This window comes from Giraffa tippelskirchi, chromosome 8, assembly GCF_054371585.1.
Source record: "Giraffa tippelskirchi isolate mGirTip1 chromosome 8, T2T-mGirTip1v1.2.pri, whole genome shotgun sequence".
Classification (NCBI taxonomy): domain Eukaryota; kingdom Metazoa; phylum Chordata; class Mammalia; order Artiodactyla; family Giraffidae; genus Giraffa; species Giraffa tippelskirchi.
In genome coordinates, this window is record NC_137282.1 from 91,268,142 (window position 1) to 91,288,425 (window position 20,284).

General features: G+C 37.6%; 1 protein-coding gene across 1 annotated transcript in view; it reads right to left on the bottom strand.

Annotated features, from left to right (window-relative positions):
* The window catches only part of LOC145516220 (uncharacterized), a 282,964-nt gene that overhangs the window by 228,615 nt on the left and 34,065 nt on the right, over positions 1-20,284 (bottom strand). The window lies entirely within an intron of this gene.

A 20,284-nucleotide genomic window follows, 5' to 3' on the forward strand; every position in this document is an offset into this window, starting at 1 on the left:
GGGGAAAAAGTGGAAGCAGTGACAGATTTTATTTACTTGGGCTGCAAAATCACTGCAGATAGTGACTGCAGCCACGAAATTAAAAGACACTGGCTCCTTGGAAGGAAAGCTATGACAAACCTAAACAGAATATTAAAAAGCAGAGACATCACTTTGCCGACAAAGGTCTGTATAGTCAAAGCTATGGTGTTTCCAGTAGTTGTATACGGATGTGAGAGTTGGACCATAAGGAAGGCTGAGCAAGGAAGAATTGATGTTTTCAAACTGTGGTGCTGAAAAAGACTCTTGAGAGTCCCTTGCACAGCAAAGAGATCAAACCAGTCAATCCTAAAGGAAATCAACCCTAAATATTCATTGGAAGGACTGTTGCTGAAGCTGAAACTCCAATACTTTGGCCACCTGATGCAAAGACCTGACTCATTGGAAAAGACCCACATGCTCTGAAAGATGGAAGGTAAAAGGAGAAGGGGCAGCAGAGGATGAAATGGTTAGATATCATCACCGACTCAATGGCCATGAATTTGAGCAAACTCCAGGAGACAGTGGAGGACAGAGGAGCCTGGCATGCTGCAGTACATGGGGTCGCATGGTGTCACACACAGCTTAGCGACTGAACAAAAACATAACGGGAAAAATATTGAAAAGAATTTATATGTGTGTGTATATATATTGTGTGTGCAAGTGTGTATCGCTACATCACTTTGCTGTTCACCTGAAAGTAACACAATATTGTAAATCAGATACAGTTCAGTAAAATAAATAAATAAATGTAAGAGACTCTTCTTTCATGAGTAACCTAAAAAATTTCTCTATGAATTACAAAAGACAATTGAAAATTGATATCCAAAGCTGATACGTGAAAGCACTGTGCCAGTCTTCTTTAGTTAAGGTGAAATATTGAGGCTTAGGGCTGACTATGAGTGTAAAACCGTGTACAAAAGTGATCAACCCTATATATCAGCATATTCTTCATCTAGGTACAAGGAGGGTCACACAGTTCTTTAATTCCAAATGACAATTTCAGAATGTGAAGGCATCAATGGAGATTGGCAAAAAAAAGAGTTATACTTGAAGTATCCTTTAAGCTTCAGATTTTTGTTATTCACCTCAAAAGTCATAGTCAAAGCATTAATAAAATTTATATTCATTGAACCAGGAAGGAAATTATGGGATTATATTACATATTTCAGCTATATGGGCATCATTTTATAATACCTCTCAGAACAGAACTTCAGAACTATCTTAAACATCCCTCCCGTGACTCTTCTAGTCAAAGTTAATTATTCATACCTTGGTGTTCCTATGGTGTCTCATATATATGTTCATTATACCACTAATCACATTGAACTTAACCACATAAAATTTAAGCAGGTTGTTTTCCATGTTGGGCAGTGCTACAGACTATGTATAAGGGAATTCTATTTCTTAAATGTGATCTACATTCTCATATCACTTCTATCATTTATTCATTATGGCAAACATTATTCTGGGCACTAGGTATGGCTCACGGGAGGTACATAAAAACACATCTTTACAACTCAAAAAGATATATACTATTTTAATAAAGAAATATTTATTATCTGAAAATCAGAGACCTCACAGAGAAAGTAGCATTTGAGATGACCTGGGAGAAAAGGTAAGATTTTGCAGTTAGAGGCTTCAAGGAGACATCGCAGGCACATGGCAATGCAATTATACCATCTCATTTCACCCTTTACCTTTTGAGTTTCTCAGAGCCAGGGATAGCATCCTACTCACTGTGTTAGCTTGCTAGGGCTACTGTAACAAGGTACTACAAACTGGATGCAAACCAGAGAAATGCATTGTCTCACAGTTCTGGAGACTACGAGTCCAAACTGGAGTTTTTGTCCAGGTCATGTTTTCTTTGGAGCATCTAGAGGAGGATCTTTTCTTGCCTCTTCCAGCTTGGGGTACCACATGCATTCCTTGGTTTATGGCAACATAACTTCAATCTCTGCTCTGTCTTCGCGTGGCCATCCTCTCCCTGTAGACTGTGTGGTGTCTCTACATTATCTTCCTTCTCTGTATGTCTGTGTGCCTTCACATGGCATTTCAATTCTTTCTGTGTATCTATGCCATGATTTCCCTATTCTTATAAAGACATCATTTATATTGGATTAAGGCCCACCCTAATGAGATCATCTTAACCTGATGACTGCTGCAAAGACCCTATTTCCAAATAAGTTCACATTCACAGCTACCCAAGATTAATACTTCAACATATCTTTTGGGGGAACACACTTCAATCCATAACAATCAAATTTACAATGTAAATATCTATCAATGAACCTACTAAATTCTTGGCACCTGGTACACATTGGCTAAATAAAATGTTCTTTCTTATATCCTACTGAAATCCTCACATCGTCATTTAAAATTATCTAATTTACTATTGATTCAGGAAAACGGAAAAATAAATGATTACTATCATATGAAAATGTTTGACATATTTGAAAGTTGTATTGTCACCCTTAGCCGTGTATTTCTCCAATTAACCTATTCAAATTCTTTTTCCTATAAATCCTAGTTTCTAGCTCTTCAATCATCTTTGTTACCACCCTCTGTACTCCAACATGAACTTATAATTTATCCATTCAGAAATACATTTTGGGCTATTTCAGACGCTCAAAAGATTTACTATGCAATATCATTTTTCCTAAATCCCTGTTTCCTTTCCTTTGTAACATTTTGTCCATGTAGTTAACATGGAGACACTGAATGCTTTATAATAACTTTGGGGATTGAATTTAATAATTTTTAATGAGAAATTATCAAAAATATGGCTAGAAAATTCATCTGTAAACTTGATGATTTTTTTACGCTTTAAAATGAGAAAAAGTCATATTGAAAATTGCTGAAGTTGACCTGACGTGTTTCACCTAACCTCCAAAGATAACTTTTCAGTTGTGTCTTATTAAATTCTGTGAGTCACAGCACTCTCTCTCAGTTCAGGGCTCTCTGCTACCTATGGGTTTTATTTTACATCAGGAGCAGCTGAACCTCACACCTATATTTGCCACCCTTCTGGATCCTTCCTCCTGAGCTTATTAACACCATCCAGCAACTACCTGGAAGATATACTGCCAGAAAAAATAAACGTTTTCTGCAAGGAGCAAAAAGGCTTTCTATTCCCATATGTCAGCATTGCAGAGCAGGCCTATTGCCAAAAACTAATAGCATTTAAACAATAGTTCGTTCAGGTGAGAGTTATGAAAACGCTCCTCTTTTGAGATGATTCACCAGATATTATTATTCAAAAGTGAGAAGAAAAATTGGTTGATTTTGCATCTAAAAACTGAACACATTGAAAACGAAGCCAGAGATCTGATTCCTAGTCCAAGTTTCTCACATAACTTGCTCTTTGACAACAAATTTTCACATGACCTCAGCATCTCCATTTTCTCACATGTAAAATTAAGAGAAAACAATCTTTTACCTACTGATTATGAGGATAAAGAGAAATCACATGCAGAATCACTCAGACTGTAAGGCACTGAGCATATTTCAGATATTAATATTCCAACTTAGAATTTTAAAACTAAAATCTATAAATCAAGATAACGACAAAAGAGCATCATTGTTGATTAACGGTTATTCACCAATCTGTGTCTGCACTTTGGGAAATTATCTGTTTATGTTCTCTTTGTGTGTGGACTTTCAATCCAGAATATAGTATGAAAATTTCATATTATTATTGCTTTACATTTTTTCTGATAAATCTTTTCTCCCACAATACTTTGCTGGAGAGAGCCATATGCTGTTGAGTTCAAGGTCATAGAAAGTCACATATCCAACCTTCTGGGCTGAGGGGTAATAAACTCAGTACAGCACTTTCTCCTGGTTTGAGACTTAACATCTGTTGCCATCTAGAAATGAAAATGAAGTTTTGTGTATAGAATTCAAACATGTGGAACCAGCTAAGACTGTAATAAGGAAAAGTAAAAACGATTGTTAACACTGAACCTTGTTTTAGTACAAAATTATCAATAAAGTTGATGAAGGTCATCCGATTTGAGTAAATGTTTTGACATAGTCTTCACAGACAAATATAGACCAAATACAAGACAACAAAAGTGTGAGTAGTGAGACTGCAAGATTTTTATTTTATTGATATTTTAACTTCCCTATATTTCCTAATTTTCTCATAATGAACACCATTTACCTGTGAAATCTAAATAAATAATTTAATTGATTGATTAATCACTACCCAATCTTGAAGGCCAAACATTAACACCATATCCTTCATGAAGCCTTCAGCAACTCCTAGGTCAACAATAATAGCATTCTTGTTTGAATTAGAGCTATTTGATAACATTTTATTTTTCTTACAAACTCAAAAATTGCTTCCACAGATTCAACAACGAATGCTCAGGGTCTGTATTAGGTTTATATTTGTATGCCCTTGTATGTCTAGCACAGTGCCTTGTAATAAATATTTACTGAATTTGTTGAATTGAGAAGGTCATGATGACAAAACATGATAAATCATTGGCACCAACTACAACCATTTGGTCTTATTTGATTATAGAATGAGAAACCTAACATATGAGGTGGGAGAGGTTTTTTAAAAGCATTTGAAAATACACTTTGAAAGAGGTATTAAAATGAATGAACAGCCAGTTGGAGTTTTAGGATAGAGAAATGAGGTGTGAATTCAGCTCCAGATAAATATGCTTAACTGTCTGACAGAAAATGTTGCTATAAGATATTAGAACTCAGAGAGAAGACAGAGATTCAAAGTATTGAGAAATCAATGTGATGAGTATCCACAGAAAGGTTAAGACTCTCAAAAAACTATTTGAAATTGTTATTAGCAATAGTATTCTGGAGGGGGAATGTGACTGTTCGATATTCTGAGGTGGTAAGTTGTCTTATCTGGGATCTGTGAGGCTGAAGGAAGTGTTCATAGGAAAAACGCACCTCTAATGTATGTTGGTAAACTTTGTACAGTTGGTGCTAGCATTTGAATATATATTAAAATATACATCTGTGGATAGAAGGTCTTTGTTATTCAGTGATAACCTTGCTGCTTCCTCAGTTAGCCCACAAGATATAAAGAGGATTACTTTCTGGAATAAAAGTCACTCTTCTGTTCATGCTTCAACACACAGATTACTAATGATTAGGGCTCTCCATTCTCTGGCATAGGACACAGACTCCTGTCTTTCAACACTGTAAAGCGATTCTGGCCACAGAAGACACGAAACACTTAGGTCATGTTGTTTAGCTCAACATGCTACATTTGCTTAAGTGATACACACAGTGACACTCTGCTCATATCCTCCTCCAATAAAGAATTTGTAGTCTCAGCTACTTAGAGTGCTGTCAGCAAATAGCCTTCACCTGTTTGCCCCTTCATGAATTGCTTCAGCTGCAGAAAGCCACCTTGGCCAAGTTCACACCTTTAACAGGGGGGGCATGTTAACTGATTGACTGAAGCCAGATTATAAAGGCCAGACCATTTTACTCTAACTCAGGACAAATATGATGGGTCATTTTAGCTCCAGAGATCTCAGTGGGGTCAGCTGAAGTTGATGTTGGGTCTGCTCTGCACCTCAACTTCTCCCTACGTCTAACCCTTTTTCCTTTGTTCTGTAGGTCACTCTTTAATATATACCTTGCACACTAAATGTCATGGCAAAGTTGGCTTTGCAATCTACAACAGGGTGAAACAGACAAACTTGGAAGTTGACTTTTATTAATTGATTAAGAACCCAAGCAAGGACTCAAAGAAAATAATAACAGAATATTAGAGAGCATTCTAGGCGGTATGACTAGTTTATAGGAATGCCATCAGTAGACAGAGCATGACACGGATGAAGCTGGGAAAAATCAGTTTCGTAATAGAAAGAGTAGCACAAAATTAAGCTGAAGAAACAGGTAAAAAGACTAAAGCTGACTACCGCTGATCTTGGCAGTAGGAAGGCATGACCATATCACAATGGGAACACTGAAAAGAAGTAAGAGAAGTGGATTTCATTTGCTAAACAGTGGGAAGTTAGTGAGTTTTTAAAATAGCAGGTGAAAATTTTGTTTTAGGAAACTTTAAAGGAGTCGGCATGGAAGATGGATTTGAAAGTGCTCAGTAAAGTTGGATAGGCAGAGGGTGGCATTAGGAAGCTGTCACACCTATCCCACCATAATGGAAGCCAGAGTTTAAAATAAAAAATTACACGTTGGGGAGGGGAGAGGGAGAGGACGGGGCACAATTTCAAAAAGAATTTGGAAGAAGAAATGGCAGAAAGCATTGTATGATAATAGGTTTCAGTTCAGTTCAGTTCAGTCGCTCAGTCGTATATGACTCTTTGCAACCCCATGAACCGCAGCACGCCAGGCCTCCCCGTCCATCACCAACTCCCAGAGTTTACCCAAACTCATGTCCATTGAGTCGGTGATGCCATCCAACCATCTCATCCTCTGTCGTCCCCTTTTCCTCCTGCCCTCAATCTTTCCCAGCATCAGAGTCAGCTCTGTGAATCAAATTGAGTAGCAGTCCTTCCAAAACTTTTCCTAGATGTCAAAGATCATTTCACGAATACGGTTTATTGAACATCTAAATTTATCAATATTATACCAAGTACTTTTAGGTATATTTCATTAAGTCGCCTACTCCCATAAGAGAGAATTTCTCTTTCTAGTTTGCAAATAAAAAATCTGTTTTAAAAGATCAGAATTTAGAAAGGTCAGAGAGCTTTCCAACATCACCCAGCTAAAAAATACCAGAACTGAAATCTTAACACAGGCCTATTTAAACTAATTTTTACCTCTCAATACTATACTTCTATGTATCTAAAATATGAAAGTTTCAATATTAAAATTTTCTTCTTTATTAAGTAATGTGGGGCAAGAAATTTCAAATCTTCCATCCATGATCACTTATTGCTGCCAATACATTAATATTTTTGAAGTAGTCTAACCCTAAGCCATTATGTCACATGGAACTCTAAGAGTAATAAATGGTCTAAAACTAAGCCTGCAAGGCAACTATAAGTTCCCTCTACTCCTCTTGGCACAATTTATTAACAGATGCTGGCATATTCTTTTGTAAACTCATATCTTCCCAGTAGGTGTAGAAGTTCTTTATCCTCTACTTAACAGTTTGTTTCTTGAGAGATTCATTATTTTTTTCACTTAGAAGTTTTTGTGCTGCTGAAGAAAGTACAGGCTACTTGTAAGATGTTTTGTCTTCTTTTCTTTGGTATTCAGTCCAGAATTCAGTGAGAAAGAAACTTTGTAGCAGGTCAGTGACAAAAATAGAACACAGAAAACATGCATTTTGGAAACTGAAACTGACTTTGGCCCAGTAATACAGCTGCCTAATGAAAGAATGTATAGGGAAGTATTCACATTACATTCTTATTTGCATTGCATATCCTCAGCTATGTCTAGAAGGAGCTACCAAGGCATATCTTGTAACATTACCTAATTCAGAAGGATGGTGCTCTGTAGACAGTGGAGTAAGTTCTGAGTGAAGATAAACCTATTCAAGTTTGTTGGCAAATTGCCTACCAACAGCCCACTCAGGACACTCTTAGATATCTGTATAATTCTTATAATCTGATCACTTACGTTAAGTTTATAAAAGGGATATCTTCACAAATTTCTGAAACTCAATTGATTGCCTATTTATGTATTCCATATATTTCATTACTGCAGAAGAGATTAGTGAAGAAGCTAGAAACTCTTGAACTGTCGAAATTTGGGTGGGGGTCTTTAAGGTCAACCTGGATTCATAAGAAGCCCTCTTGATCACCTCCCATGGAAATGAAGCTGCATTTTCTGGTTATAATGTATATCTTAGCACACTCACTTTCTTTTCAATCCCTTAACCATAGTGGTGGTGGTTTAGTCGCTAAGTCATGTCCCACTCTTGCGACCCCATGGACTGTAGCCTGCCAGGCTCCTCTGTCCATGGGGACTCTCTAGGCAAGAATACTGGAGTGGGTTGCCATTTCCTTTTCCAGGGGATCTTCCTGACCCAGGAATCAAGCCCAGGTCTCCTGCATTGAAGCCACATTCTTTGCCAACTGAACTATGAGGGAAGCCCTCCCTTAACCATGCCTCCTCCTAAATCAATTCAAGGTCATGGACAAAACTCCTATTTAAAGGCAATATTCTATGCAAATAATTTATTGATAAGCTGCAGGAAAGCACAAATAGTGGAAGAATGACACTAGGGAGAGTTACGGAAGTGTGTCCATCCCTGTATTACACGGCCAGGCCACCTTCACACAAACTGCTACCAACTGCTGAGTATAGAAACATAACATCTGTCAATAGAACTTAACATTCTGAGAAGTGTCATCATGGTGACCAGTCAATTGCATGGAATAATCATTTCAAGAAGGAAATCAAAAGGATTAGCAATAAATTGCATTTTGTAAAACTCACATACAGTATATCCCCACACACAGGAAAAAATATATTCCCCAAGGAAGCATTAGATTCATGTTTGGGTTTATTGAGATCATGGGATGTGTGTGTGTGTGTGTGTGTGTGTGTGTATAATATTTTATGAGAGATGATAACAATGGACATTATCAATATCATTTGGGTAACTAATAAATGCTCATTAGGAACTTTCAGAAGTCTTTAAATTTGTCCTTTGATGATAACATTATAGAAATATAACAAAAGCTTATTGAGCTTTGGACTTTTAAAATTTTTTTTTTTTGATGTGGACCATTTTTAAAGTATCTATTGAATTTGTTACAATATTGCTTATGTTTTATGTTTTCGTTTCTTGACTGTAAGGCACATGGGATCTCAGCTCCCTGACCAGGATTCAAGTCCACACCCCCAACACTGGAAAGGAGAGTCTTAACCACTGGACCATCAGGGAAGTTCTGAGCTTTTGACTTTAATATCCTTACTTTGGGAGGCCCTCCCTGACTGCCCAATCTAAGGTAACTCCCTTTCTCTAACACATTACTCTGCTTTTTTATTGTCCACTAACATATCATTGTTTGATATTTTCTTGTACATTTAGGTAATTATTTTCTGTCTTCCCCTAGAATTTAAGCTCTGTAACGGAAGAACCTGTTTTGGTTTTGTTCACCAGCATGTCCTTAATATCTGGCATATAAGAGGATCTCCATATGAATGCATGGAAAACATCTTTTTAAATGACTCCAACTTTGGATGATATTTCAGCTAGTATTTATTAAGGGTATGTATTATGCCTGACTCTTAGCTATATCAATAATTATAACTTTTAATCTTCAGAACAACTTTGTGAAGTGAGGATTAATTACACCTTCTAAAGATGAGAAACCAAGGTTCAGAAATCTTTTCTTTACACTTCAGTTTCCCACATGGCACATTTCTACACAAATTGTCACATGATCATGCACTCTTATTGTGGTGTCTAGTTTTTTGCTACTTATGAGTATTACCAACTATACCTTAAACTCCTCAACATAGGGATAGTATCTTCTATTGACTTTGTCTTTACATGTGTATTCATCATGGCGATGAACATGATAGAGTTGTAGGCAAGAAGTGAAACAGTTAAGCGGTTACATAAAAAAGATGGAAAATACATCCCCGTAACTGGAGCAGAATGTGATCCTCGTAAAGGTCATGGGATTTCCCCTCAATCTATTCCAAACTAGGAACTCAAGATCAACTGACATATCTGGACTGACTCAAAGCTAATAATGGGGATCATGCAATTATCTGTTTCAGGATTCCTTGGCAAGGAGGAAAAAAGCATGTACAATTGTACAAGATACCCACATCTGTACCTCTGTGTTTATAGATTAGGAAACTAAGGCACAGAGGCAGAGTAACTTGCCAAAGGTCATACAGTTATCTATGGCTGATAGAGAATTTTGGCAGTAGATGCAGTAATTGAAATTCTAACACTTAAAAATCAAGGTCTAAGCCAGTTCTGAATTCATCCTCCACCTTTAGAATATGTGGATCTTATGAAGTAGTAGATTTCTTCACATTGGAACTTGGTTTAAATGTCTGTTTTTAGAGTGCTTAGTTTAAAGCATCTTAAAGCCATAGGTTTGAACCATATTAATAAAAACAAAGAGCAAATGTTCAGTTCAGTCGTTCAGTCGTGTCTGACTCTTTGCGACCCCATGAACCAAAAGCACGCCAGGCATCCCTGTCCATCACCAACTCCTGGAGTTTACCCAAACTCATGTCCAATGAGTAGATGATACCATCCAACCATCTCATCCTCTGTCATCCCCTTCTCCTCCTGCCCTCACTCTTTCCCAGCATCAGGGTCTTTTCAAATGAGTCAGCTCTTTGCATCAGGTGGCCAAAATATTGGAGTTTCAGCTTCAACATCAGTCCTTCCAATGAACACCCAGGACTGATCTCCTTTAGGATGGATTGATTGGATCTCCTTGCAGTCCAAGGGACACTCAAGAGTCTTCTCCAACACCACAGTTCAAAAGCATCAATTCTTCGGTGCTCAGCTTTCTTCACCGTCCAACTCTCACATCCATACATGACCACTGGAAAAACCATAGCCTTGACTAGACGGACCTTTGTTGGCAAAGTAATGTCTCTGCACTTTAATATGCTATCAAGGTTGGTCATAACTTTCCTTCCAAGGAGTAAGCGTCTTTTAATTTCATGGCTGCAGTCACCATCAGCAGTGACTTTGGAGCCCAAAAAAATAAAGTCTGACACTATTTCCACTGTTTCCCCATCTATTTCCCATGAAGTGATGGGACCAGATGCCAGGATCTTAGTTTTCTGAATGTTGAGCTTTAACCCAACTTTTTCACTCTCCTCTTTCACTTTCATCAAAAGGCTCTTTAGTTCTTCTTCACTTTCTGCCATAAGGATGGTCTCATCTGCATATCTAAGGTTATTGATATTTCTCCCAGCAATCTTGATTCCAGCTTGTGCTTCTTCCAGCCCAGTGTTTCTCATGATGTACTCCGCATAAAAGTTAAATAAGCAGGGTGACAATACACAGCCTTGACGTACTCCTTTTCCTATTTGCAACCAGTCTGTTGTTCCATGTCCAGTTCTTACTGTTGCTTCCTGACCTGCATACAGGTTTTTCACGAGGCAGGTCAGGTGGTCTGGTATTACCATCTCTTGAAGAATTTTCCACAGTTTATTGTGATCCACACAGTCAAAGGCTTTGGCATAGTCAATAAAGCAGAAATAGATGTTTTTCTGGAACTCTCTTGTTTTTTTGATGATCCAGCAGATGTTGGCAATTTGATCTCTGGTTCCTCTGCCTTTTCTAAAACCAGCTTGAACATTTGGAAGTTCACAGTTCACGTATTGTTGAAGCCCGGATTGGAGAATTTTGAGCATTCCTTTACTAGCGTGTGAGATGAGTGCAATGGTGCAGTAGTCTGAGCATTCTTTGGCATTGCCTTTCTTTGGGATTGGAATGAAAACTGACCTTTTCCAGTCCTGTGGCTACGGCTGAGTTTTCCAAATTTGCTGGCATATTGAGTACAGCACTTTCACAGCATCATCTTTCAGGATTTGAAATAGCTCAACTGGAATTCCATCACCTCCACTAGCTTTGTTCGTAGTGATGCTTCCTAAGGCCCACTTGACTTCACATTCCAGGATGTCTGGCTCTAGGTGAGTGATCACACCATTGTGATTATCTTGGTCATGAAGATCTTTTTTGTACAGTTCTTCTGTGTATTCGTGCCACCTCTTCTTAATATCTTCTGCTTCTTTTAGGTCCATACCGTTTCTGTCCTTTATCGAGCCCATCTTTGCATGAAATGATCCCTTGGTATCTCTAATTTTCTTGAATAGATCTCTAGTCTTTCCCATTCTGTTGTTTTCCTCTATTTCTTTGCATTGATCACTGAGGAAGGCTTTCTTATCTCTCCTTGCCATTCTTTGGAACTCTGCATTCATATGGAATTACCTTTCCTTTTCTCCTTTGCTTTTCGCTTCTCTTTTCATAGCTATTTGTAAGGCCTCCTCAGACAGCCTTTTTGCTTTTTTTGCATTTCTTTTCCATGGGGATGGTCTTGATCCTTGTCTCCTGTACAATGTCACGAATCTCTGTCCATAGTTCATCAGGCACTCTGTTTATCAGATCTAGTCCCTTAAATCTATTTCTCACTTCCACTGTGTAATCATAAGGGATTTGATTTATGTCATACCTGAATGGTCTAGTGATTTTCCCTACTTTCTTCAATTTAAGTCTGAATTTGGCAATAAGGAGTTCATGATCTGAGCCACAGTCAGCTCCCGGTCTTGTTTTTGCTGACTGTATAGAGCTTCGCTAGAGATAAATAAAACAGGTGCTTAAGTTTGAATAATATTGTCCTTTAAGATTTTTAACAGCACTGTAGACTATTTCAGGTGATTCTATTGTCCTATAGAGCCAAGATATATTCCATTTACATTATAACAGATATATGATGTGTATAAATGATTAAAAACATACTTTTTTAAAAAACATACCTTATCTCTATGAAGTAGTTATACATTAGATATTATTAAGCACTTCTACTAGATTAGGATTTTTATCCAAGAGAAATTTCCTTACCGTTCCTAAAATAGAGCTTTAGATAGCCAGAGGAAATAAGCAGGAGGAAATGAAGTCTTTGAATTATCTAGTTTTATAGACACTTTCACCAAACACCACCTTTTTAACGCATAATTTCTTCCTTACTCATAGCTTATAATTCATTATTGATATTTGCAGTTTCATTTTCTTCTTGCTCTCTACTAAAAGAATTTTGTCAATTTCAGTTCAGTTCAGTCACTCAGTCGTGTCCGACTCTTTGCGACCCCATGAACTGCAGCACGCGAGGCCTCTCTGTCCATCACCAACTCCCGGAGTCTACCCAAACCCATGTCCATCGAGTCGGTTATGCCATCCAACCATCTCATCTGCTGTCGTCCCCTTCTCCTTCCGCCCCCAATCCTACCCAGCATTAGGGTCTTTTCCAATGAGTCAACCCTTCGCATGAGGTGGCCAAAGTATTGGAGTTTCAGCCTCAACATCAGACCTTCCAATGAACACCCAGGATTGATCTCTTTTAGGATGGATTGATTGGATCTCCTTGCAATCCAAGGTACTCTCAAGAGTCTTCTCCAACACCACAGTTTGAAAGCATCAATTCTTCGGTGCTCAGCTTTCTTCACCGTCCAACTCTCACATCCATACATGACCACTGGAAAAACCATAGCCTTGACTAGACGGACTTTTGTTGGCCAAGTAATGTCTCTGCTTTTAAATATGCTATCTAGGTTGGCCATAACCTTCCTTCCAAGGAGTAAGCGTCTTTTAATTTCATGGCTGCAGTCACCATCAGCAGTGCTTTTGGAGCCCCCAAAAATAAAGTCTGACACTGTTTCCACTGTTTCCCCATCTATTTCCCATGAAGTGATGGGACCAGATGCCATGATCTTAGTTTTCTGAACGTTGAGCTTTAAGCCAACTTTTTCACTCTCCTCTTTCACCTTCATCAAGAGGCTCTTTAGTTCTTCTTCACTTTCTGCCATAAGGGTGGTGTCATCCGCATATCTGAGGTTATTGATATTTCTCCCGGCAATCTTGATTCCAGCTTGTGTTTCTTCCAGCCCAGCGTTTCTCATGATGAACTCTGCATATAAGTTAAATAAGCAGGGTGACAATATACAGCCTTGACGTACTCCTTTTCCTATTTGGAACCAGTCTGTTGTTCCATGTCCAGTTCTAACTGTTGCTTCCTGACCTGGTGATTATTAAAAGATCTCATTATAGTTTCTCTAAAAAATGTTGAATGTATTAGGAAAATATGTAAGACTTGTTTTAAAATAGTGAAATGGATTCTACTGGCACAAAAAACATGTTACTTGTATACAGATTGTTCATTTGAATAACAAAACCTGTAAATATAGGCCAGGTAACATATTTTCACACTAACTAAAATATAACCTAAAAGGATATTATCATAATCTAATTGCTTTATTATAGAACTCACTTCTTTTAAATTAGCTACAAAATATCACATTTAAAATTTTTGTGTGTAGAAAAATGTATGCATTTGTAATCATGAGATCATATTAAATAGAGATCTTACTTGGAAAAGCAAATTAAGCAAAATCCTTCATTTATTTTAATATTGAAAGAATACTAAAATCTGCTAAAGGCATAAACTGTCAAGTACGTAACTCATTTTAAATTACTATCAAGTTTCCCTTTGTTTACATGAAAATGGTACTCTCTCTCTGCAATAATGCAGAACAGTTTTCCCATTTTCAGAATTCTTATTTGAGACTTAACACAAGCTCCAGAATTGCATGTGCCCTATTGTTCAACTAAATCTACATCTTCCAGTTTACAAATAAAGGGAATGTGTGCATGTGTGTGTACTCAGTCGTGTCCAACTCTTTGCAGCCCACACCAGGCTCTTCCATCCATGGGATTCTCCAGGCAAGAATACTGGAGTGGGTTGCCATTTCCTCCTCCAGGGGATCTTTCCAACCTAGGTATTGAACCCATACCTCCTGCATCTACTGCATTAGCAGGAGGATTCTTTACCACAGAGCCACAAGGGAAGCCCCAAGGGAATGAAGCATGCTATTAAAAGCCACACTTTAAGAGCAGATTCTTTTAGAATAGTTTTATAGTATATGTTCCTAAATGCTCAGCATGTGTTTAATATGTATATCTTAGGAGTAGATCATTTTATTTGCACATCACAATAGATTTATTGAGCTAAGAAAGCAACATGGTAAATATGACATTCATTTGGATCTGATGAATTATTAAATCTCATCAATTTGTCCAATATTCAACTTCTCTAAGAATACAAGATGGCCTCATTTCAGAGACACACTTCAATGTATTGATTTTCCGTCCAGAAAATTATATCATTTGGTGCTAAAGAGAAGAGACTTTTATTTCAGGAAAACATAATTTTTAGCTTTGAAATTATCAGATGAGGCTTTGCCCAGTTTACAAAGTGATATTAACAGGAGTGTTGATATAGATAAACAGTTAGATCAAATGATCAAGCTATTATTTGGAATATAAAGTGGATGACCTCAGACTAACTTAGGATTTGGGATCCTCTTAGAATAATGTGTGTACAACTTTCAATCAATACCACATTATTTTGTACTTTCTGATTGCTCATTATATTGTATATACTCACATTGCTCTCCAGAAACTTAACATGAGCAGGTCTTGCATCTCTCATGGTCCCAAAGCCCTCCAAACCAGGAATCCATTTTTTCAACTCCAAGTATCTAATTTCATGCTCTAACCACAGTAGGGAATACATTCTAGTTAACTAAGGCAAATTTCTATTATAGACATCTGATATTGCTAAAATATTCTGAATTTGGGCAGAGTTCAAGGATTTTTAAGAAAAGTTTTTCATTCAATATATTTGTAAAAAGCTGACAATTAGGCTTTCAATGACTGTGGATGGATATGATCATCTGAACTTGGTCTTTACATAGGTTAGAAGAATGACAATATTCATTTAACTTGTTTGAAAGAGTAAGTTGTAAATGATTGTAATTCAACAAAAATTGATGGAGTGTAAGCTATGTGTAAGGGACAGTGCTGAGATATGAAAGTAGTTTACAGTGTAATGGTGAGCACATACTACCAAAATCAAATTATTTCAAAATAATATGGTGACTCAGCTGAGTTCTCTCCAAAAATCATAGCTTTGGATGAAGGCTTGAATATTAGCAATTTATATGAACACATGATCCCAGGTTGGAGAAGGAAATGGCACCCACTCCAGTATTCTTGCCTGGAGAATTCCATGGACAGAGAAGCCTGGCAGTCTACAGTCCATGGGGTCATAAAGAGTCGGACATGCCTGAGCGACCAGCACTCACTCATGATCCCAGGTAGGAAAGGTACAGAATGCATAGAGTGATAATTCTGGGATCATCCAAGGAGCCTTATGAAATATATTTCAGAACTGTCAGCCCCAAGGGTTGAAAAGGTGAAACATTTATCTATCAGCTCCAGTCACACATCAAGGGTGCTTCCACTACATTAATTTCAGGAAAATTCAGGTTGCCTGTGCATAAGAGCTGGCACATTCCCACAGTCACCCCATGCTAAGACAAAGAGAAGCCTGGGGCAGTAAATGTCCTGCCCAGTTGTACCTGTACCAACACAGCCAAGGATTACTTGGGTTACATCATTTCTGCTGGAACACAGGCTGAAATAACAATGTAGAGCTTAGAGAATACTGAAATGCCCAGTTCACAAGGTAAATGCTAAGATCAAGAGTGACATAGAAGCAAAGAAAAGGAACCATATTAATCCAACTTGGGCTTTAGGGAAGACTTCTGAGATAATATTATTGTCAGATAGAGCAAAATATAAATGTAAGAAGATGATGTTGATACTCCCAATGAAATCAGATCCTAAGGATATGATTATGAATACCAGGCTTTAAGTATCCTAAGCTACAGAGTCAAAAGAATCATGACCTGTTGAGATCAGCCACCTCTCCATGGGACACACTGGATGAGAGCCATTTCACAACAGCAGCTCACTCCCAGCCTTGTAAGTAAGGTAAAAGCCTTCTCGTGATCAATTAGGGGGTTCATGAAGGAAGTAGTTCTTTCCTCTAAACTCCCTGTAGAAGAGCAGTGCCTTCCCCTTCCAAGCAAAGAGGAAAAGGGCCCAAAGGAATCACTTATCACCTGGTTGTATCAGTATATGTATTCAGGCCCAGCATCTGAAGAGGACTGAAAGAAACATCACACTGGGCACTTCTAGAAGTGAATCCAATAGCACCTCCTTCACTCTTGAGTTCTAAGTCACCCAGAACATAGGGTAGTAGATCCTAAATGGAAAAGTAAACCCAAAACTGGGGAGAGGGGAAGGCATAGTGAAAGGCCCTGGAAGCTAGATGAGACTGTGTAACAACCAGAGCATGGTGCAAAGAGGCACATTCATGAGAACCAGAGGACTCTGAGACAACTGGCTGGTTGGGTGGGGTGGAGGGTGGGTGCAGTCACAAAATGTTGGGGAGTTTTTAGGAAGAACCTGTTCGTTGGGTCCTCTTGGAAACAACATCTGTCCACAGAAAGCTCATTACACAACAGGCTAAAACAGCAGTACAGCCAACCAAATAGGAGACTACAAGACTACAGTCTTGCCTTCCTTTGTCTCTAAGAGTTAAGGAGGTAATTCAAGGAAAAGGGGTGAGTGAGTGCATGCATGTGTGCATGAGAGAATGAACACAAGTGAACTAGCAGTCTCACCTCTTCACTTGAAGTAAACTTGTACAGGGTGAGGGGTGAGGGGGTTGAATCAATTATGAAGTTAAAGTCTTAAAGCAAACAGTGCTGAGTCTTAAGAATTTAAGTGAAACTGTTTGAATAAACAGAGATCAATGAAAAACTGCAGAACTGGACTAAGATGGCCCATTAAGGGAACCCATTACATTCCCAGAAAAAGGAGGCTCTATTAGAACACAGTTTGCATCAGTTATTGAAACATAAGCTCATTCAATGACTCCTCAATAAACTGGCTATAAAGCTATTAATTATTCAGTCCTTACTATATGATCAACCCTTACTAATCCCTTCACATTCATAAAATCATGTAAACACATGAGTTACTTTTGAATTCCTTTTACACATAAGGTAACTGAAGTTTAGAGTCAGCGACTTTTCATAAGATCCAGAGTTAAGACTTAAAAATCAACCTGCGTGCCTGACTCCACAATATACATTCTCGACTACTACGTTACAATGCCACTCTTTGGAAAGGACACTGCAAGCAAACGGAAGAGGGTGAGCAAGGTGGAGTGGCATGAAACAGTATGATTTATATGTGGAGTTGCATAACGCTTGGCATGAATAAAGTATTAAAAGTGAGGTGAAGAACAGGAAGAGATAGAAGCATGGAGGCCAGACCAGTGCGTGGGTGGAAACAAGTTCATGGAGATCCTTTTGTGCTCACAACCTGGCAAACTGTAGGCAGGAGGATATGGGGAAATTCAGAAGGGATTTTTAGGCAAGTGAGTAATATGATGAGATCCATGATTTCTGCCAAGGTTAATCATTTACATATCTATTAATTTTGCTTTAGCCAAATAATGTACTCTGAATCTTTGCCTACCAACCTTAAAATTCATTTTGGTAACAAGCAAAACCAAGCAAGAGGCCATAGATAATTGTGGTTCACAGCTATGACCACTACTAGAAAAACATCTTAAAGAAAATCATAATAGTGTCCACATTAAAGAATTAAGAGCCAGACTATTCCATTCTCAACACTTAATTCAAAACTTTACAATTCATTTCTTTTCCAGAATCACTTTCCTAGTAAAATCAGAACAGTTCTTTAAAGATCTTCGCAATTTAGCAGCTTTTGAAATTTGACTATGGCATTTATTTATTGCAGGGAAATGTAGGTCATGAGGTAATTTTAATGTTCATGCCTAGAATTTCATGTGACTAATTTGAAGGTCATACTTCTTAGCTGTTATGAATAATTTTTCTATAGCTCTTTTGACATTGTAAAAAGAAATATAATCTTATAACACTTTAAAATGCCTTTACCCTGGAGATTTTATTTCATACCATGGGCAGTTTCACATCTTGAAAGTATGGGATTTCAAGCCCAACACTTAGAAGAAAATTAGCAAATATTGTGAAGTTGATTATAGTGTTATTACCCAACATGAATAGCATGCAAACTCTCTGAAGTAGCATATATAAGACTACTAAATTCAAGGCACTGGGGAAAAACCCAAAATGCAATCATCTCTGAATCTTAATCAGGATCCTTGAAGAAGACATATTTAATAGTAAAAAATAAACTTCAAAGGATATATACATAATTATAAAAAGTAAAACAACATTCTTATGTTTAGTATTCATATACGAATCAGTACAATTTCAAACTGCTAAAAATATGTTATCACATTTTCTATTGTTTTTATGCATAGTTTAAAGGGCTTCCCTGACGGCTCAGATGGTAAAGAATCTGCCTGCAATGCAGGAGACCTGGGTTCAGTCCCTGGGTTGGAAAGATCCCCTGGAGGAGGGCATGGCAACCCACACCAGTATTTTTGCCCGGAGAATTGCTATGGACAGAAGAGCCTGGCAGGCTACAGTCTATGGGGTCGCAACGAGTCAGACACGACTGAGTGACTAAGCACAGCACAGCACATAGAGTTTAAAAAAAGAGAGACAAACAGATGTGAAAGGAACCTCTCATCAAAATACACGAAGGTATTTATAGTTTTCTAGGCACCACAAAATACATGGCATTCTGGCTGCAGCACTGAAATCAGAAAATTTCAGTGTCTAATATCTTTTAGATGACATGTTAAATCAAAGTTTTCTAGAGATTAAAGATTACATGGTGAATCTGGTAAACAGAAGAAGTTATAAATCTTGAGTCCTGAAAAATGTCTTCAAACTCTTCTTATCCCCTCCCTAAAACAAAGACCTCAATCTAATATAAACTAGCAAAGGTATTTTCTGTTCAAAAAGCTAACAAGAGATTATTAGATATTTAGTGTTGTAACACACATTATAATCTGCAATTTATGGAATGCCACAGTTTCATGGTTACAATAAAGTTCACTTTTGCTACTTTTCACCACATAGTGATTGGACGTGGATTTGTTTTACCCAATAGAATCTGGAAATTTGCAGTATGACAGGAAAGTATTAAAGAATATTGATTAAAAGAGAATGCGAAGCAATTGATTTGAAGTTGTAGGACTCTTACAATAATCTTCTTAAATGCATAATTTTCTTCCTTTACCTTACAAAACAAGGTCAAATTATGCTCAAGCAATATTTTTTAAAAAGATTAGAAAATAAAATATTTAGATTGATAGTCAAAAAAAAAAAACTTTTTTCATTTAGGACCACAGTTTAGTTTTTTTTTTTTTTTTAAATAAATTTATTTATTTTAGTTGGGGGCTAATTACTTTACAATATTGTAGTAGTTTTTGCCATACATTGACATGAATCAGCCATGGGTTTACATGTGTTCCCCTTCCTGGACCCCCCTCCCACCTCCCTCCCCATCCCATCCCTCTGGGTCATTCCATTGCCCCGGCCCTGAGCATTTGTCTCATGCATCAAACATGGAATGGTGTTCTGTTTCACATATGATAATATGCATGTTTCAATGCTATTCTTCCAGAACGTCCCACCCTCACTTTCTCCCTCAGAGTCCATAAGACTGTTCTATGCATCTGTGTCTCTTATTCTGTCTCACATATAGGGTTATGGTTACCATCTTTCAAATTCCATCTATATGCATTAGTATACTGTATTGGTGTTTTTCTTTCTGGCTTACTTCACTCTGTAT